The sequence below is a fragment of the Taudactylus pleione genome, unplaced genomic scaffold (genome assembly GCF_031769625.1).
Source record: "Taudactylus pleione unplaced genomic scaffold, aTauple2 ptg000037l, whole genome shotgun sequence".
Lineage (NCBI taxonomy): Eukaryota > Metazoa > Chordata > Amphibia > Anura > Myobatrachidae > Taudactylus > Taudactylus pleione.
The window spans coordinates 6,180,695-6,197,992 of NW_028284439.1; positions in this window are offsets into that span (position 1 = coordinate 6,180,695).

The following is a 17,298-nucleotide window of genomic DNA, read 5'->3' on the forward strand; positions in this document are numbered from 1 at the left end:
TGCACCCAATAAGTTGTGGGATCTATTTCATCCGTAATGCGATGCGTAGAATATCCCGCCCACCTTCTCTTATGAACAGCATGTTTACTTTAAATAGGTGCCATAACTAGAGGTGTGTTAGAGGTGTTTCCACACAGAGTGCAGGGAACTGTGGGCATCACAGCCACTCACCCACGGCCCCTGAATCTGGTAACAGAGCATATTCTGAAGGCTACAAGCAAGCACACAGAAGCTCTTATAGTCCTCCGGAGCATCCTGAGGATGCTTCAGTCAGAGCTTTAATTACCAGGGCTGCCGCTACCCCCCCCCCCAAGAGAGACATCATGACGTCTTTCCCTACATCAACTGAGGGAGGAGGAAGGCAGAGCTCAGGAGTGAGCTCCAGCCTCTGGCCGCAGGGAGGGATCCACCCGCTGCCTGCTGATAACAAAATCTCAGCGGGCGCCCGGAAAATGTAGATGGCTGCAGAGGTGCCTCTCCAGCCCAGCGCCTCACCGCAATTCAGGGCCGTCTGACCATATCGCACTGGCCCTGTGTGTGTTATGGAATGTGCAAGCCCTAAGATGCCCACTTTCAATGCCCATGCATGTTGCAACTTCACCGGTGTTTCTGAACACTCCATCATCTGGGCATCATCGCGTCCACAGTGTTCAGCCTATGGCTGGTGCAGTTTCCCCTCCTGAACACCATCTAAACATGGCCTCTGTGGCTGCAGCTCTGCGTCTGAGAATGCAGCCGCTTTTATTGACACGTCTACGACACTCCCATAGCACGCCTACGCAATGGATTTTTTTGTGTTCATTTCAGGCCACTTTCCAGTAACCATCAAAGAATGACCATTGTTTTGCATCGCCATTTCTAACACCAGCAGTCCTGTACGCAACAGCGCATTTGTGTGTACACACAGGGTGACACAAGCACCGCAGGGGTTTGCAGAACATTTTGTGCATGCGCAGTGGCAAACAGTGTAATTGTTCAATTGTACAAACATCTGCATTGCTAGCACCTCTGTCTCGTGTCCTAAGTGTCTACCCTTACATAATTCAACACTATAAATATCGAAAATAAACAAAATTCTCCTGATCTTGTAATATAGTCACAAATGGAGAATAAACAATCTGTTAGTTGGGAACCATCAACTCCACCAGACCCTAATATTTCTTAAACACCAAAACATGTTTTAGTTTGCATCAATAATTGACTAGAAGCGATGACAGAGAACCATGGAAGCATCTGCCTGATGACAAGGATTTACTTAAACGTTTTATCTCCATGTCATTCTGGTTTCTTTCATCGGGAGCAGATTATCTCATCAAAAAGAGACATTTGAAAGTATATCTTGTATTTTCTGTACTAAATTATGTAATGATTATGGAGAAACAATGAATGGTTATATACAGCACATGCCAGTGGAATGCTGTTATTACTGAGAGCATTGGAAATGGTATCATTTCCATTATAGAGACTGCATCTTAATTACAGATATTGATAGTATTCTCCTGCATGGGTTTGTTTCCCTGCCAGTGACTCATGGTAATTTGACATTTGTGAACACATGATCAAACTATACAGTGAAGAAGATATAAATAGAAACAGGAAATCTAATTATCTCTTGCTTGGCTCAGCCTCTGATGTAATACCATGCATTTGGAATTTTGAGGAAAACACAGATATATTTATACTGCAAACACGTCAATAACAATATACAATATGAGTATCAATGACAAAATGCCCCAACATAACCAGTGAATATTTAATGTTAGCTAGCACTGTGTATATATGCACAGGAAAGATAAGGAAGACCTACGATACAGTATACTGCAGTTCTACAATTTTCCTTAGCAGCCGCAGTGCTTCTCACTTCTAACTGCTCCCTATTGTCATATGAAGTAAAGCAGATAACAGGCTGAGTACTGTACTTTGCTTTGTTTCAGAACCTAATAAAATTTATGTTCCTGACAGTTACAAATGAAATGACACATAGCGGGTAAAGAGAAAGAAAAAGGGGTCAAAGTACATCACAAAAAAAGTTTAAATAGAAGCTACATTAGTAATTTCACAAGTTCTGAAAATGAATAAGTTACTGTAAAAGATGATGAATCCCAGGACTTAAAACAGGCATGTCAGACCGTGGACCTTGTTCGGCCTTAGTAATCCATTTAATAAGCATTCATTGCCTAGTCTAAAATTAACAACTTAGAAAGAATTGAAGTCCATCATATGAGCTCAGGGTTATTTTTAATTCCAAGTTATAAGAAATTAATGGACCTTTAAAATTAAAACACAACTTTTGAAAAACATTTTTAGCTTGAAACAAAAACTCTGCCATACATACAAAGCTAAATTGAAGTCAGAGTTTCCCATATGCACACAACCAAATCATCATATCACTGTTGTCTAGTACACTCTGCAGTGCTCATTCTCTAGTACAGAGGTTCTCAAACTCGGTCCTCAGGAACCCACACAGGTCACATTATCCAGGTCACCCATCAGGTGCAGAGGTGTGTTCATTACTCACTAACACATTTTAAAAAATCCACAGGTGGAGCTAATTATTTCACTTGTGATTTTGTGAGGAAACCTGGAAAGCATGCACTGTTTGGGGTCCTGAGGACCGAGTTTGAGAACTTTTGCTCTAGTACATAGGAGAGAGGGTGAAGGCTTAATAGGTTAATTAACCTAAAACCTCTACATCCTAATATTATATCACCTGGTTAGCTTGCTGTATACAAGCTACTGATTTTTCTGTTTTATAGGCAGGAAATCTGGTATGCAAAATAATGCATCCCCCATGATTTCAGGTGTATCCAATATATATTTTGTTTAAATGTTTTCCAAAAACATTTGTCTGCAAAAATTCAATATTCTGTTTTTATACCTCAACATGAAAATTGTGTGTTCAGGGGCCCGAAAGCTAAATGTCCGTAGAGGCACAGTGATGCCTCTGTAGTTTGTGGCCACTGCGCGTGTGGCGGTCAGATGAGACTCTCCATTCTGAGAGCAGAGTGGGGGCCTCAGACAACGATGTGGGGCATCAGGTTGAGAGGTGGGGCCTCGGATAAGAGAGCAACCCGGCATCACCAGGTCACCCCCTCACCTATGGACCCCTTATACGGTTAACCCCTGCCCTAAGTATAATTTTGCCACTGTGTGTTTATTTCCCTTACACAGGAAAACTAATTAATACATGTAGAATTTGCTCCAAGTCTAGATCAGTGTCATTTTCATGCTGGTAAATGGTAATTTGTAGTCTGTTGAATATTTGCCACAACCCATAGTTGAGTGAGGCTGAGAGTGACTAATTGAATCCAGCAATATATTCTGTCCTCCAGCCCTTGAAATTCCAGATTTCACACATGCTTCTGGAATAGGTATTATCCTCCTAAATATCATTTTGTCACATAATAAATTGCATTATTACCAAGAATGTGATAAAATTGTTCAGTGGACCATAAAATATAGTTTCTTAATTTAGTATCTTTAAACTTTTCGGTATTTATTTTACTACACTACCGGAGGGTAATTTAGGAACAGCAAAAGTGTAAATCCATAGGGAAATTACTTTGTTTTGTGTTTTCATTTGTATGGAGAACAGCATTGATTTGTCATTCCAGGTGAATCTGCAGGGTGCAAAGGTTTGCCCCACCCAAGGACAAGGTTTTGAGTGAATTGGACCCATCAACCACCTTGAAGGTGCTGGAGATTGAGGCTCATCCAATACTTGTAATGGGATCAGTGGTGTGGCTACAGTAGGTCAGGTTTATTGAACCAAGTGTCATTTTTTCCCAATTTGTATTCTCCCCATCCAAGAGCAGAACTGTGGGTGCCAGCTGATAGACTCCCACTTGCTCAACAGTGACATGTATCCACTAACTTTGTTACTCAAAAGTTTGCCCCATCCAAGGAGAGGTGATGAGTGCATTGAACCCATAAACCAACTCAGATGTGCTGAAACTTGGGTCTCATTCTATACTGCAATGTAATCAGTGGCTTGATGAGGTCAGGCTTTGTGCTAACAGTTTAATTTATTCTTCAATTTAAATTTTCATCAAATATAGTTGCCAACTGAGAGCCCAGCCTTTGCTCAGCATTAACATAAATCCACTGACTGCAGTAATCAGCACCTTCTTGCTTCTGGGTGGAAGCAAGGACAATCACAAGCGCTCTTCATGAACATCACATAATGACTTCAGCTATTGCGTGAGCTGAAACTATGGATCTATAAAATAGTGACGTACATGCAGCTGATGACTGCTGTACAGAGCAAGACAATTGTTGCCTCTATGGGACACAAAGCCAGCCAACAATGGTGGATATGTTTAGAGTTACCGCTCTGGCTGTGAGGCATGTACAACTCACGATTACATGAAACTCCTCAATACCAGTAAATGGAAAGTCCTTTTTGTTGGATGAGGAGCGCACTGGTGCTAACTCCATCTATGCTGTAGACAGGTTTTTGAGCTGGTGTTCTCCAGGACCTGTTAAAGTCCGGTGTCTCAGCGCGTTCTTCCCCCTGTCCTCCTGGAAAGATGCAACCCTGAGACTCTTCATCTGTTTGCAGAACCTGTAAAGCTGCTGCAAGTTTACCACACCACTACTGCTATACTGAGGGGGCATAGTGCTAACACTCACCGGTGTTTTTACCACCCAGAAGTCCGGCGCATTACAATGGCCAGCAATACCCATATACTCCATAGTGCTGTTTTACCTGTTATATCCATGTGCCTTATGCTACGTGTTGTTGTACCTGGTTCAATAAACCTATGAACTGGTTAAGCTGTTCCACATGTGGACTAACCGCCACCATCAATCAACTACGCAAGCACATATAACATCATTCCATTGCACTCCACATAGTTAGGCTACTCTGCCAATAGGTTATGGGACCAGGACGCAACCAGCAGCCTTAAGTTAATAAGTTATGATTCCCATACGCCTACTCTGCTAACACCTTTTGCAGTGCTCCACTTTATGCACTCCCCCCTTATCTCATTTAAAGAATCTCATACCACACGAAATGAAAATCAACATTTGCACTGCACTTTTATATTTGGAAATGACATTTATTATCTCTAATATGTGTCCTGCTTATAAATTTATCTACATTGGTGACACATTTTTCTCAACAATATGAGAAACAGAAGAAGCACATTTTAATGAACACTTCTTTAAACCCTTTTACTATATCATATATCCCTTTAAAACAGTTGTTTTGAAAACTGACACTTCCCCTTTAATTGCGGGACTTGAATTCCAAATCCATTGTGTTGCATAAAATGTCTCTTTAAATTAACCGTACAATGTTCTAAGCAGCAGAAACAGATTGTTCCCTGTAAGTGACACGGACTGCTTAAAATCTACCCTGTGCAAAAAAAAAAAGTTTACAATCAAAGTAGACCTCAGTCTTCAAAGATAAGTTCTATATTGAGGCAAACTATTCATTCTTAATATGCTCCTGTTGCCTTTGCCACCCTCTGATCTTCTGTCGCATACTTCCAGCACATAGATCCCTGGTAGAAATCTAAAAATGTCACATCAATAACTCTTCACAAAAGCAAAAAAATTTCATTGGGCCTTCTTTCTAGAAGTGATCCTTTTATGTTTCTTTGGCTTATTTTACTCAGAGAAATGCCACTGTCCTGGGTCATTTTTTTTATACTGTTGCTCTGATTTACTGACAAAATGTGTTAAGAAGTATTATTGTAAGCCACAAATATAATTGCAACCTTCCAGCCAAAGTAAAATGTTCAGCATTCCCATATTGCAATACACATGGCAAGCAAATGGATTAAATGTTATTTTATCATAATCACTTACTTTGTTCATATTTTCAAAGAGTAATGTATTATTCATTTTACTTTCATGGGATTTTTATATCCTTGGAGAACTCTGGAAAGTAATGCAACCACTGATATTGTTATCTATCTATACATAAAAAGTCCTATTTTATTTTGTTGCTTCTACTTAAATCAAAGGTGACTATATAGTGTAATAGATATGTGAATTGGTATTTGTATCAGCCAGATAGGATGACCCATCTGACATTCAAGTTGGTCTTGTGAGCACCTCATATTCACCTTCCAAAATCTGATCTGATATAAAACTGCTATTAAAAGTTCTACAGCTTAAAAGCAACTTCAGCCTGTGGAAATTTACATATTTATAATTCTGACCTATACCATTGGGCCACTTTCACAGGTTCTATGCCAATTTCAGTGGAAAAGCAAAGACCTGCAATGCTTTAATAGATGTAGATTTATGTGGCCAGTCATTTTAAAGTAAAATTTAAAGGTCATGTTACAAAAATGAGCCAGTATTCAGCCATACTCCCTTTGTTACCTCTTCATTGTTTTGCCATGTTCTGAGGTTCATTTATCAGTCACACATTTTTCCTTTTTCACTAACACCATTTTTATTTCAGGAAGATTTCTGCTTTGTTTTAATTCATTTATTTTTTAACTATTGCATTGTTAATATCACAAAAGAAATACAACTATACATGCAATTATAAGTCAATAGTTTAATATACCATAACCTCAGGCTAATCCTGGTAGCCCTATGTGGCCAGGTTATCGTTGGTGCACTTTACAGAAGATGAATCCTGACTAATATTATTGTCATTATACTGTGCTGTTCATTAGTTTCAGAAAACACTTTTGCTTAATTAATCCTCAAAGGAAGTGCAAATTGGTAGCTCCTGGACTTACAATCCTCATCAATCCTAGTCAGTCAGTCTCTATACTGTAGCCATTAATAGTGGTTTGTCTCAGGCTTGCCTAGCTTCCTGATTTGGTCGGGAGCCTCCCGAATATCGGGTGCCGCTCCCAAGCCCCTGGAAAGGCAGGGAAGCCTCCCGGCTGCCACCTGCCCCCCCGGACTACTACAAGAAATCCCCGCAGCGGGGGCCCGATGACGCGATTCGCTCTGAATCGCGTCATCATGGCTCCACCCCCTGCTTCACAAGGCCTTTATTTTTCGGCATTGGGAAGAGGGGGTGGGGCCACGATGATGCATTTGCATGGTCATGGCCCTGGCCCCACCCCCATACAGTGTCAGTGCCCGGGCACGCCCCTTGCTGTATGCAAGCATTCAGCTCCCTCCCGGAAGGAGTAATCTGAATGTCGGCAAGTATGGTTTGTCTCTCTCTCTCTCTGTATAACTGAGAGCTGACACCTGGAATAGTGGCTATGTAGCTGAGTTCTGCATTAGCTATTCACAGTGTAGTTATGGTCCAAGCAAGTGTGACCTGTCCTCTGCTTATATAAATATCTTCTGCTTTAAGATATTGCTCAAAATGTTCAGATGCTTGTAATGAGCTTATCACAGTATTTCAAGAAATCCTTGCTATGCAGAGATGATGTCTGTATTCAGTCTCTGTAAGCGTATTTACTATGTTAGGTTAGAAGAGCCTGTCTGAACTGTAGAGAGGTGTTCAGGATTACACAGACCTGTTTCAGATTATGCTGACAATTCAGCTCCTTTATTCCCCTCAGAGGCTGTGATCGGGTCTCCAGGGCCGGTGTAAGGTTTCTCAGCAACCTAAGCAAAATTTTGCCTACTTCCCACCACCAAATCCCACTTTTTAGCCTCTCGGGTGAAAATGTGGAGGTGGCATCTTAGAAGTGCTGCAGCCGCTGCTGTCAAATAGAGAAATGCTCCTCCAAAAAAATATGTAAAAAACCACTATGGCGACCTTTGTGGGGACCCTGTAGTGTAGGAGGGACACAGGAAGGATAGATAGATAGATAGATAGATAGATAGATAGATAGATAGATAGATAGATAGATAGACAGACAGACAGATAGATAGATAGATAGATAGATAGATAGATAGATAGATAGATAGATAGATAGATAGATAGATAGATAGATATGGAGCTGGGAATATATAGATATATGGAGCCAAAGTTTGTTGTATGTACTCTATACTCCCTTTCTTTCCTTTTACATATATAATATTAGCGGTGGAGGAGTGGTACTGTACTGCCTAAATATTGATGTCTCTTTATGTTCATCAAGTTTGTAGAATAAGCTAAAATGTAGTGTATCTGGTGCAAATAAGGACCAGCCTCTATCTGTATCAATCTGCAGTATGCAAAATATAAATATTATTTGTAAATAGCAATATAATAAATTAGTTATAGCATTCCATATGCATCCATAATAATGTTTTTTAAAGGATCAAGAGTTTTACATAAAACAGCGCATTAAATTATATATACAAAATAAAAAAAAATAATTGAAATTAGCATATACGGTGCTTCAATTCAAATAAAAACTTAAATTCCTTAACAAAGTCTTTCCCCTACTAGGTGTCCGGAATGTGTATAGGGCAGGAGAAGCACATGGGGGTAGGGAGGCACATGCTACAAAGGAGGCAGAGGCACATATTGGGCAGAAGAGATATATACAGTATGGGGCAGGAGAGGCAGATGGTTAAATGGAGCAGGTGCATGAAGGGGCAGAGGTGCAGATGATAAAAGGTAAGAGGCAGAGGCATATATGGGGATGGGCAGAGGCACAGATATGGAGGGGGCAGTAAAGGGGAGCTACAAAGGGCACAGATAGTAAAAGGGAGAAAGAGGAGCAGGGGCACATATGTCAAATATACCAGTTTCTGTTGTAAAGTGTAAAGGGGTATCTCTTGTGTGGCATTGTGCATCGCAGCTATTGCTCCATGTGCTGCACAGCCACAGTGCCTATCTAATGTAAGTACAGATGTGCCCAGCTAGTTTGTTGATCAAGGCACACCATTCAGGCCTCTGTGTCGCGCCATGGAACATTACATGATGGCTGGACTTTGGCGTACCGTGGTATTCTTCAATGAAGGATACGCTACGGCATGTAATTCAGCGCTTAACCTCTGGGTGGAGAGTGCTCCACTGTTGTAATTTCTACTGAATACCATACAGTTAAATTGGATGGATATCACATTCACGCACTATACAGAATTTGCATGTTCGCACAACCAATCTTTTTAATATCACATAAGATCTTAGAACGGGATGCAAATCAGAACTGTACAGTAGTGTAGTTGCCCGAGTTGTTATGATGGTATAGCCGATACTGTAGATTAATGAGATGCATGCACAGCTTTCAATGAGATGGGATGAATTATTCTCTTAGGTGGGGTACTGTGTATATATGTACTAGTATAATATTTTGAAAGGAAGACACATTTTTTTTATTGTTAAAAACAGCAGTGGGTGGGTGGAGTGCACAAGGATGAGCCCGCTATGTGCAGTTCTTAATATAACTGGCTTGTGGGTTAGAGGTTAGGTGATCGCTTTGCAACAATGATTGTCCCCGGTTCGAGACCTGGAAAAGAATAATTTTTTTTTGGCATTGTCGGCTCTAGACACTATAGTGAAACTAGTAGTGGGCTATTTAAAATAAAGGTAATACAAACTGATTGTGTGTTTAAAACTGTAAACTTGTGTCAAAGTCTGCACGTCGGCGCTGTGGTGGCTGCCAGATCAGGGGGTTGCAATGGGATCTCTGGCGCATGCCCAGTGGAGCCACTCCATATGCCAGTGGCATACGGAGGATCATAGTACTACGCATGCCCAGTGGGTCAGGAGTCACACACAATGGGATCTCTATCACATGCTCAGTGGAGCCACTCCATTTGCCAGTGGCGTACGGAGGATAATAGTACAACGCATGCCCAGTGGGTCGGGAGTCACACACAATGGTATCTCTGGCACATGCCCAGTGGAGCCGCTCCATATGCCATGTAGAGCTATGCCAAGACCATAGCACTGCGCATGCCCAGTGGGTCAGGAGTCAGACAGTGAAAGTGGGATGTCTGTATTACATACTGACTGTGCGGTTGAAGTTGCACACTTGCGTCACTGTCAGCGCTGTCCCAGACTATGACAATATAGTGATTTCATGACTTCAGAAACTGGTAGTGAGTGGCTCTGGGCCTAATTCAGACATGCTCACAAACGGGTTGATGGTGGCCCAACGTGGTGGCCACGGCACAAAAAGCACTCACTCCGTGGCTCACTACAAAAGGGGCAGCTGTCGATGTTGAACGACAGCTCGCCCCGGTTTGTAGGCGAATGCCTGACGATTGTTGGCGGCCCCACTGACATCACCAGTGATGTCAGTGGGAGAGCTTCCGGCTCTATTAGAGCCAGAAGCTCTCTGTGGCTTGTGGCCATGAGACCCTACCACAAGGGTCTCGTCACAAGCCCCGATGGTCGCGATGGTCTTGAGGCCGCACAAAAAAAAATGCCCAGATTCAGAGCGAGCATCCGGCTCTGAATCAGGGCCACTGTTTGAGAGAGAGTTCTCTGTATTACAAACTGCATTGAAAACCACAAACTTCCGGCAATGTTGGCACGCCAGTGCTGTGGTGGCTGTCAGCTCTGAGGAGTTGTAATGGGATCTCTGCCTCATGCCCAGAGAAGCCGCTCCATACGGCATGTAGCGCTATGCCATGGCATATGGAAGATCATAGCACTGCGCATGACCAGTTGTCTGTATTACATAGTGACTGTGTGGTTGAAGTTACACACTTGCGCCACTGTCAGCGCAGTCCCAGACCACCCATAGCTTAAGCAAGCGGCCAGGAAGATGGTCGTGATGGTCAAGACCATTGCAACCATCGGGCTTGCAAAGAGACCCTTGTGGTAGGGTCTCGTTGCCGTAAGCCCTGGAGTGCTTTCGGCTCTCTCAGAGCCGAGAGCACTCCCACTGACATCACTTGTGATGTCAGTGGGGCCGGCCACCAGATGGTAGGTGTTCACATGGGAATGCCTCCATCTGGGCAGCCACGCCCCCGGCACGCCCATCAAAGGGGGCATGCTGTCACTCATCATCGACAGCACGCCCCCTTTGGTACGAGACCCAGAGCGACGGCTTGCCCGTCACTATCCGGATCTCGCTCATGCGCACGACAGAGCCCGCTCTGTCGTGCGCATGCGCACTGGGCCAACATCGACCCACTTGTGAGTGCTCAGCACTCGCGACCGGGTCTGAATCAGGCCCACTGTGTGTAAATGCCACTGTATGCCTATAGCGGCCAAAGTACACTAAGGGCAACAGGGTGGCAATCCTGGCACCCTGCAAGGCAAAAGCACAGCTCGTAGGGTGGTGACAGTGCTGCCCACAGAGCCTCTGTCCCCCTTTGTCCCCCTTTCGTTATTTACCGCTGCAGGGGTACTTTATAGGAATCAGTGTGTTTTCAAGTGTTTGGGTGTTTTCTATTTTTTTCTTGTGTTTTGAATTGCTTCCTTTAGCTGCTAATTGCACATCAGTTACCTATTATGATGGAAATTACATGGTTCAATGATTTAGAAACCAAAAGAGAACATTATTTGTCCACTTTTGATAACAAAAATGTGAGTGATATCGCTGAACCTGATATGAACTTAAGGTTTCTTGGAACTAGAAACATTACTTCAATCTGAAAGCAGGAATTGGTGGGATAGTGTTTTCCTACAAAAAAAATATAGATCTTGATAGGATACCTAAAGGCCTACAGGTTTATAAAAATGTATCCATTTTAGATGATCCGGAGTTAACTGTTGAATGTTGAACAAACATTAAAACATTGCTCAATATCTTTAATCAAACTTCTAATTAAATACAGAGAGAGGAAAGTGACGAAGGTGACGAGTGAGATTCAACAGACTAAAAATAATCTTTTGAAGTTTAAAACAAATCCAGAATTTAAAAAGAGGGAAAATGAGCTACATCAAAATATTCAAACCTATGAACATGACCTAATTGAAAAATAAAAACAGAAATTATTTAGGGACGAAATCTGGTCCAATTAGAAACTAATGTTTTCATAAAAAAAAATATGTATTTCCAAAAGAAAAGGTTTCCTAATGAAAAGAAAAATGATGAGAGACCCTATTATTCAGATGATAGGAGAAAAATCAAACCAATCACAAATTTTTCATCCCCTAAAATCCAAATAGAGGAATTTACACATTCTAAATTGTTCTCCTCCAAGGGTACGCCCAGACTGGAGAAGGGAGCTAGATCTAAATATAGTGAACAAAGAAATCAGGATTTTCGGGAAAGAGACCCAGAGTGGAAAATACCGATCCACAACAACCGTTACGACCTCCTAAAAAATGTACCATCAAAAAGATCCAGAGACGTAGGGGAAAGAGGGGAATGGGACGAACAAGAAGTGCGAAGACCAAGGCACCGCGAAAAGATTTCCAAATATAAGATGTATTTAATCTATCCAAAAAAATTCTTACAGACTCTGAAACTGCCTTGCTGTCTAAAGGTCTTAATTACGCTCCAAGCTCCAATCCCAATTTATTTAGTTTCTTTTCAGAGTTAAATTGCTATGTTCGCTCTCTGTAGACAAAGATATTTCTTTTCCAAGAACCAATCCAAAATTGGGGAATCTAATCATCCTACCTTTCTTGACATGGATGACATGGAATGCCTTTCCATGTTAGAAATACTCAAGGATGAGAGTGGTGATTTCACTAGTCTGGAAAGAATAGACCTATTTAATATTAATGATCATACTGCAGGTTTATATCCCAATGCTAAATCCTTCAAAAGGAAATCACAATTTTTTCCACTCCATCAAAAGAGTCCAATGATTCAGCTGTTTTACAAAAAGACCATAAAAGAACTCCAAACTTTGTGTATCAAAAAAACCCATATAGATTTGGGAAGACAAAACCTTACATTTGATCAAAGACAGGCCCTGAGATCTCTCCAGGATGATGATTCCATCATCATCAAGCTGGTGGACAAGGGTGGTGGGGTCGTCATCCTGGATAAAGTGGACTACATGGACGAGTCTTTCAGACAACTTCATAATTGCACCTATTATAAAATATTACCTAGAGATCCAACTATAAAGTTTAAAATGGAATTACACAAACTTTTGACTGATACTTTGGTGGAGGGAGTAATAACTAGAGAGGAATTTAATTTTTTATTTACACATTATCCTGTCACCCCCATTTTTTATTATTTACCCAAAATTCACAAATCCATCACTACACTTCCCGGTCGCTCTATTATTTCTGGAATTAACTCCCTCACTTCTAATTTATAACTTTGTTGATCACTTCCTTAAGGGTTATGTTGTCTCTCTGAGATCGCACATCAGAGATACTATATGTCTACTCAAACAACTGGAAAATGTCCATTGGCATCCGGGGCTCGGTTTCCTTACCCTGGACGTACAGGCCTTATATACAAAGGCATTTCGGCCATAGAAAATACATTCATTAAAGATGGAGTTAAGGATAATTCTTTTTGTGTTATGACTCAAATATAGACCCTTCTCTCTTGTTCATTTCACAATTCAACAATGAATCTAGATTAATACGATCTATTGTAAATAAGAATTACACTCTGTTACTCAATGATCCAGTCTTGTCTAAATGTATCAAATCTAAACCTAAAATTGTGTTCAAAAAGAATCTCAATCTCGGCAGGGTTCAGGGTTATGGTGTCTCTCTGAGATGGCACATCAGAGATACTATACATCTACTCAAAACACTGGAAAATGTCTGTTGGCATCCGGGGCTCGGTTTCCTTACCCTGGATGTACAGGCCTTATATACAAAGGCATTTTGGCCATAGAAAATAGACTCATTAAAGTCTGGTTTTCTATGGCAGATACATTGATGATTTGATTTTTATTTGGGATTGGTGATCACGATTCTACTGTTTAATTTACAGATTATTTAAATACTAATAATATGAACCTTCATTTTACTTCCACTTTTACCACATTTTGGTTGATTTTCTTGACGTCACTCTCTCCACTGAGGAGAATAGGTTTGTTTCCACTCTGTTTGCTAAGATGGTTGATTGCTGCTCCTATCTTCATTATAGGAGTGGACATCACCGTCCTTGGGTAACAAATATACCCAAAAGTCAGATGGGTCGCATCATGAGGAACTGTTCAAAAGAAGTAGACTTTGAGTCTCATGCCAATAAATTGGAAACTAGTTTCCTAGATAGAAGTTATCCTCTTAATCCTGTGAATGAAGCCAAGATGCACACTCTAGGAAGAGGCAGGAATGCCACGAGATCTACTCCAAATATAGATGAGAATTTAGAGACCACTGGAGTTAAGGATAATTCTTTTGTCTGATGACTCAAATATAGACCCTTCTCTCTTGTTCATTTCACAATTCAACAATGAATCTAGATGAACATGATCTATTGTAAATAAGAATTACACTCTGTTACTCAATGATCAAGCCTTGTCACTCAAAATGCATCATAACTAAACCTAAAGTTGTGTTAAAAAAGAATCGCAATCTCTGCAGTTTCTGGCATCTAGTATGTTGAAACCCTTGTCAAAACCTCATGATGCTACTTTTACCTGGCTTCCTGTTAGACCCCTTGGCTGCTATTCTTGCAACCGTCCTAGGTGTCTTACCTGTGATTATATTCTGAACAGAGTGAAGACCATCACATCGGTAATAAATAAAATAGAATATACCATAAAAAACATTATCAACTGTCAAACAGATTACACAATATATGTACTGAGTTGTACTTGCCCGAAGCAATATATCGGGCATACTACCAGGCCCCTTAAAGAGAGGTTTAGAGAACATCGCACCAATATACTCAAGGGACTTATGACATATAGTGTACCTCGACAATTTGTCGAATATCACAATTGTGATCCACTAGATGTCTCTATTCTAGGAATTTAAACCATCAAACCAACATTAAGAGGAGGTGATCGCTTTAGAAAACTTTGTAAAGCAGAATCAGAATGGATTTTTAGACTTCAGACTGTTACAAGTGCAGTCCAGGACTTGTCTCCTGCCAGTATACCTCCTGCTCCTGACCATGCTTCTAGGCTGCTGGTTGCTAGGAGACCCAGACATCAAAGGATTTCACATGTTTCCTCATAGTGTTGCCTGATTGGCAGCTGATCCTATTTGAACTTCCTGGACTGTTGCCACCCTATCGGCTATAGAGTTTTCATGTGGAACTTTTGGTTATGCAACTTGCTGTCTGTGCATCCAAACTTCCAGTTATAATCACTACATGCTGCGTGTACTCTGCTCACTGGCTTCTAAGTGACCCAAGTACCAAGGTTCAAGCATCACTGTCTACAGGGCCCTCCAGGCCATAGAGCTATCCTGCTTCTACACCACATTCCAAGCATTGCTGTCTACTAGGCACTCCAGGCCTAGTAGACAATCCTGCCTCTACACAATGTTTCAAGCATCGCTGTCTACTAGGCCCTCCAGGCCATACAGCAATCCTGCTTCAACACCACATTTCAAGCATCACTGTCTACTAGGCCCTCCAGGCCATTCAGAAATCCTGCTTCTATACCATGTTTCAAGATTGCTGTCAACTAGTCCTCCTGGCCTGTTGGGCTGTAAGTCTACAGTATATTCTATTGACTGTCCTATTGTTTCAGCTCCTTACTGCACCATTGACATGTTGTGTTTGTATTGGCCCTCCAGGTCCACCATATCATTTATAAAGTAAACTTCCATGATTTTAATATTTTGCTTGTGATTGATCTTCGATGTGCCTCGTATCTCCAATACCTCCATCTCAGTCCTAGCAATTGCTAGAGGATCTTAACATTGACACTGGCTCCCGATGGGCTTAATGAAGCCCTCAAATTTGTTGATTGACTTCCGGATTTGGCTGGTGGTCACTGTCTGCCGTCAACATGTACTGTCCGGTCAGTGGATGTCACATGGCATCCCCCACCCATCTCTGTCATTCCTCATTTCACTCATTTCCTTGATATCTGCATCCTCTTTTTGCCTTCACCTTCTTGCAATATTTCGTGTATGTGTCTGTTTGTGTGTATATGTGTGTTTATTCACTTGTGCATATATATGGACATATGCATGTATATATGTGTGTGTATATGTGTAAATATACATGTATTTTCATTGGGTCCCTTTCCAATATATATTATACATTTGATACTATTAGTATCAAGAGTTCAAACTAATAATACATCCAACACAACTCTGGAACGTCATGTGTATATATTTTTATGACCAACTATCACATTCCGATATTTTATATATTATATATATATTTTTTTATAATATTTCCTCTGGATTTTTATTATGAATTTTGTCTTATATTTGTTGATCCACAGACTAATCTGTAATATTAATATTAATGTTATTAAATTTTTGTCCTAATGTATTATTACCTTCATGAGTGATCTTGTCGTTTTTTTTTATCTTGAACCAGTCAGTTCCATCTATTCTTGTGCTATTGAAAGATTATGATTGAAAATATTTACTTTTTAATATCAATTTTTTATGGATGAAGATATTTCCTATTTTTTTTAATACTAACTGATTAATATACAAATTATGTTTCTGATGTGTTTTTTATTTTTTAAATGGGGTTTATTGGAGATTATATTTGTTTGCTGATTGCTATGTATATGTATGTGTGTATGTTCTGTATATATATCTGTGCATGTGTATATGTGTATATAGTCATTAATAGGGAGGCCTTGAGTTAGGATGTTATACGTCCTTTATATGTTGTTATGTCGATCAAGGGATCTATATTTAAATGTGAATTCTTGTATTGCTATTAAATTTGTGATATTATGGGGGTATTGTCTTCTATGGATGTATCCTCTGTGATCGCATCTTACTGCATAGCGTGGTTGTACATGTAAACACATTTTTTATGTTTTGTATACACAGCGGCTGCCTTGGCGACGGGTGATGTGGAATGATGTCATTTTGGCGTGACTTCCTGTTTCCCCGTGGGCCGGCGCTGCACATGGTGAAGGTGGCGGGTATTTAATGGTGAGTTTTCATACATGTTTATTGTTATCCTGATGACGAGGGAATAAACTACCCTCGAAACGTTGATTATCATATCCGTGTTTGGAGACTTTATTGACCGGAGTGCCGCCTTACCATATGTTGTACATAGTATCCGGATCAGCGGGTTACTTAGGAGGGCACCCGCCTTTTACATGCAGTATCAAGGAGTGCTTCCCAGTTTGGGATTATATATATATATATATATATATATATATATATATATGTAAATAATATATACAGGTTGAGACTCCCATATCCAAATATTCCAAAATACGGAATATTCCAAAATACGGAATTATTTTGCCATGACTGAGATAATGAAACCTTTGATTTTTGATGGTTCAATGTACATAAACTTTGTCTAAGGCAAAAAATTATTACAAATATTGTATAAAATTACCTTCAGGCTGTGTGTATAAGGTGTATATGAAGCATAAATGAATTTAAATTCTGTACACAAACTTTGCTTGAGCCACAAAAATTATTGAAAGTATTGTATAAAATTA